This window comes from Amblyomma mixtum, chromosome 2, assembly GCF_055824585.1.
Source record: "Amblyomma mixtum isolate Tamu chromosome 2, ASM5582458v1, whole genome shotgun sequence".
NCBI lineage: Eukaryota > Metazoa > Arthropoda > Arachnida > Ixodida > Ixodidae > Amblyomma > Amblyomma mixtum.
The window spans coordinates 166,473,292-166,478,456 of NC_143013.1; the positions used below are offsets into that span (position 1 = coordinate 166,473,292).

A 5,165-nucleotide genomic window follows, 5' to 3' on the forward strand; every position below is an offset into this window, starting at 1 on the left:
GCTGATATGACGTAGAAAGCCATCGAACGGCGAGGGTGGAAGCTGTGTGAGAACCCTGTTAGGCTTCCTATGGCGTCAAGGCGGCCAGAACCGAGGCCTTCGATGAGCAATTAAGTATACAAGGGAAGGGGTATGAGGGGCTCATTATAAATCTGAGAGAAGCCGACAGCCACAGAAACCAAGGGACAGAGGGGATTTTTTAATATTTATTTATTTTGTGCTGTTGTTCGATTTAGAATACTACTGAATATATTTTCGCTTATAGCTAATTGATTTGAAAAGCAGAAGAAAAAACAATCATATTCCGCCGGTGGGATCGGAACCCACGCTCTCCGAATTACGCGTCCAGTGCTCTACCGCTGAGCTACGGCGACGGCACAAAATAAAAAATTAATTAAAAATCCCCTTTCTTCCTTGGTTTCTGTTCCTGTTGGCTTCTCTTATATTAATAACAAGCCCCTCATTAGCCTTCCCTTGTATGCTTAATTGCTTAGCGAGGGGCACGGTTCTGGCAGCCTTGACGCTATAGGAAGCATAAGAGGGTTCTCACACAGCTTCCACCCTCGCCGTTCGATGCCGCTCTACGTCATAGCAGCGGTAACTCAGGACGTGCTGCGTCCTCCGCTTAAGAACGTGGGAGGCGTTGATGAACACTCTCAAGGTTAGGTCTTTGTAAACATAAATACCCCCGAAAGCAGATGACTTGCCAGCCGTCGCCGTAGCTCAGCGGTAGAGAACCGGACGCGTAATTCGGAGAGCATGGGTTCGAATCCCACCAGCGGCATGTGTTTGTTTTTTCTTCTGGTTTTCTAATCAATTAGCTTTAAGCGATAACATATGCAGTAATATTCGAAATCCAAAAGCACAAAATAAATAGATTAATTAAAAATCTCCCTGTCTCTTGCATTCTGTGTCTGTTGGCTTCTCTTATATTAATAACGAGCCCCTCATTCCCCTTCCCTTGTATGCTTAATTGCTTAGCGAGGGCCTCGCTCCTGGCAGCCTTGACGCCATAGGAAGCATAAGAGGGTTCTCACGCAGCTTCCACCCTCTCCGTTCGATGACATTCTACGTCACACCTGCGGTAACTCAGGACGTTCTATGTCCGCCGCTTATGAACGTGGGTGGCGCTGATGAACACTCTCAAGGTTTGGTTATTTGTAAACATAAATACCCCCGAATGCAGAAGATTTGACAGCCGTCGCAGTAGATCAGCGGGAGTGCACAGGACGCGTAATTTGGAGGTCGTGGGTTTGGATCCCACAAGTGGCTTGTGGTTGTTTTTTCTTCTACTGTTCTATTCGATTAGCTTTAAGTAATAGCATATTCAGTAATATTCTAAACCAAACAACAGCACAAAATAAACAAATTAATTAAAAATCCCTGCTGTCCCTTGGTTTAAGTGGCTGTTGGCTTCTCTCTTATTTATAGCGAGCCCCTCATCCCCTTCCCTTGTATGCTTAATTGCTTAGCGAAGGCCTCGGTTATGGCAGCCTTGATGCCATAGGAAGCATAAGAGGGTTCTCAATCAGCTTCCGCCCTCGCCGTTCGATGCCGTTCTACGTCATATCAGCGGTAACTCAGGACGTGCTACGTCCGCCGCTTAACAACGTGGGTGGCGCTGATGAATACTCTCAAGGTTGGGCTTTTGTCAACATAAATACCCCCGAAAGCAGAAGATTTGACAGCCGTCGCCATAGCTCAGCGGCAGAGCACCGGGCGCGTAATTCGGAGAGCATGGGTTCCGATCCCAACGGCGAAATGTGGTTGTTTTTGCTTCTGCTTTTATAACCAATTAGGTTTAAGCGATAACATATTCAGTAATATTCTAAATCGAACAACAGCATAAAATAAATAACTAATTAAAAATCCCCTCTGTCCCTTGGTTTCTGTGCCTGTTGGCTTCTGTCATATTTATAACGAGCCCCTCTTTCCCCTTCCCTTGCTTGTTTGGTTGCTTGGCGAGGACCTCGGTTCTGGCAGCCTTGACGCCTTAGGTAGCATAAAAGGGTTCTCACACAGCTTCCACCCTCGCCGTTCGAGGACGTTCTACGTCATATCAGCGGTAACTCAGGACGTGCTATGTGCGCCGCTTAAGAAGGTGGGTGGCGCTCATGAACACACAGGATTTTTTTGTAAACATAAATACCACTGAAAGCAGATTTCACAGCCGTCGCCGTAGCTCAGAGGTAGAGCACCGGACGCGTAATTCGGAGGTCGTGGGTTCGGATCCCACTGGCGGCATTTGGTTGTTTTTTCTTCTGCTTTTCTATTCAATTAGCTTTAAGCGATAACATATTCAGTGGTATTCTAAATAGAACAACAGCACAAAATAACTAAATAAATTGAAAAATCCCCTGAGCCCCATGGTTTCTGCGGCTGTTGGCTTCTGTCATATTTATAGCGAGCCCCTCATACCCCTTCCCTTGTTTGCTTAATTACTCTCAAGGTTAGGTTATTTGTAAACATATATCCCCCGAAAGCAGAATATTTGACAGCCGTCGCGGTAGCTCAGCTGCAGTGCACCAGACGCGTATTTCGGAGGTCGTGGGTTCGGATCCCACCGGCGGCATGTGGTTGTTTTACTTCTACTGTTCTAATCAATTAGCTTTAAGCGATAACATATTTATCGATATTCTAAACCGAACAGCACGAAATAAATAAATAAATTAAAGATCCCTACTGTCCTTTGGTTGCTGTGGCTGTTGGCTTCTCTCATATTTATAACGAGCCCCTCATTCCCCTTCCGTTGGATGCTTAATTGCTCAGCCAGGGCCTCGGTTTTGGCAGCCTTGATGCCATAGGAAGCATAAGAGGGTTCTCACACAGCTTCCACCGTCGCCGTTCGATGGCGTTCTACGTCATATCAGCGGTAACTCAGGACGTGCTACATCCGCCGCTTAAGAACATTGGTGGCGCTGAAGAACACTCTCAAAGTTAGGTTATTTGTAAACATAAATACCCCCGAATGCACAAGATTTCAGAGCCGTCCCCGTAACTCAGCGCCAGAGCACCTCAAGCGTAATTCGGAGAGCGTGGGTTTGGATCCCACCGGCGGCATGTGGTTGTTTTTTCTTCTGCCTTTCTAATCAATTAGCTTTAAGCGATAACATATTCAGTAGTATTCTAAATCAAACAGCACAAAACAAATAAATTAGTTAAAAATCCTCCCTGTATCTTGGTTTCTGTGCCTGTAGGCTTCTGACATATTTATAACGAGCCCCTCTTTCCCCTTCCCTTGCTTGTTTAGTTGCTTAGCGAGGGCCTCGGTTCTGGCAGCCTTGACGCCATAGGTAGCATAAGAGGGTTCTCACACAGCTTCCACCCTCGCCGTTCGATGACGTTCTACGTCATATCAGCGCTAACTCAGGACGTGCTATGTCCGCCGCTTAAGAACGTGACTGGCGCTGATGAACACACGGGGTTTTTTTGTAAACATAAATACCATTGGAAGCAGAAGATTTGACATCCATCGCCGTAGCTCAGAGGTAGAGCACCGGACGCGTAATTCCGAGGTGGTGAGTTCGGATCCCACCGGCGGCATGTGGTTGTTTTTTGTTCTGCTTTTCTATTCAATTAGCTTTAAGCGATAACATATTCAGTGATATTCTAAATCGAACAACAGCACAAAAGAAATAAATAAATTAAAAAATCCCCTGTGTCCCATGGTTTCTGCGGCTGTTGGCTTCTGTCATATTTATAGCGAGCCCCTCATGCCCCTTCCCTTGTTTGCTTAATTGCTTTGCGAGGGCCTCGGTCCTGGCAGCCTTGACGCCATAGGAAGCATAAGAGGGTTCTCACGCAGCTTCCACCCTCTCCGTTCGAAGACGTTCTATGTCACATCTTCGGTAGCTCAAGACGTTCTACGTCCGCCGCTTATGAACGTGGACCGCGCTGATGAACACTCTCAAGGTTAGTTTATTTGTAAACATAAATACCCCCGAAAGCAGAAGATTTAACAGCCGTCGCCGTAGCTCAGAGGTAGAGCACTGGACGCGTAATTCGGAGGTCGTGGGTTCGGATGCCACCGGCGGCATGTTGTTGTGTTTTCTTCTGCTTTTCTATTCAATTAGCTTTAAGCGATAGCATATTCAGTGATAGTCTAAATCGAACAACAGCACAAAATAAATAAATAAATTGAAAAATCCCCTGTGCCCCATGATTTCTGCGGCTGTTGGCTTCTGTCATATTTATAGCGAGCCCCTCATTCCCCTTTCCTTGTTTGCTTAATTACTCTCAAGGTTAGGGTATTTGTAAACAAAAATACCCCCGAAAGCAGAAGATTTGACAGCCGTCACAGTAGCTCAGCTGCAGTGCACCAGAAGCGTATTTCGGAGGTAGTGGGTTCGGATCCCACCGGCGGCATGTGGTTGTTTTTACTTCTACTGTTCTAATCAATGAGCTTTAAGCGATAACATATTCAGCAATATTCTAAACTGAACAGCACAAAATAAATAAATTAATTAAAGATCCCTACTGTCCCTTGGTTGCTGTGGCTGTTGGCTTCTCTCATATTTATAACGAGCCCCTCATTCTCCTTTCCTTGTATGCTTAATTGCTCTGCCAGGGCCTCGGTTATGGCAGCTTTGATGCCATAGGAAGCATAAGAGGGTTCTCACACAGCTTCCACCCGCGCCGTTCGATGACGTTCTACGTCATATCAGCGGTAACTCAGCACGTGCTACAACCACCGCTTAAGAACTGGGTGGCGCTGATGAATACTCTCAAGGTTAGGTTTTGTAAACATAAATACTCCCGAAAGCAGAAGATTTGACAGCCGTCGCCGTAGCTCAACGGTAGAGCACTGGACGGGTAATTCGGAGAGCGTGGGTTCGAATCCCACCGGCGACATGTGTTTGTTTTTTCTTCTGCTTTTCAAATCAATTAGCTTTAAGCGATAACATATTCAGTAATATTCTAAATCAAACAGGACAAAATAAATAAATTAATTAAAAATCACCTCTGTCCCTTGGTTTCTTTGGCTGTTGGCTTCTGTCATATTTATAACGAGCCCCTCATACCCCTTCCCTTGCTTGCTTAGTTGCTTAGTGAGGGCCTCGGTTCTGGCAGCCTTGACGCCATAGGTAGCATAAGAGGGTTCTCACACAGCTTCCACCCTCGCTGTTCGATGAGGTTCTACGTCATATCAGCGGTAACTCAAGACG

At 46.1% G+C, this 5,165-nt stretch overlaps 1 non-coding gene across 1 annotated transcript; it reads left to right on the top strand.

Moving 5' to 3' along the window:
* Nucleotides 1-4,779: 4,779 nt before the first annotated feature.
* On the top strand, nt 4,780-4,851 carry TRNAT-GGU (transfer RNA threonine (anticodon GGU)). The gene has a single exon. It is a non-coding gene; the product is annotated as a tRNA-Thr (tRNA).
* Nucleotides 4,852-5,165: the final 314 nt, after the last annotated feature.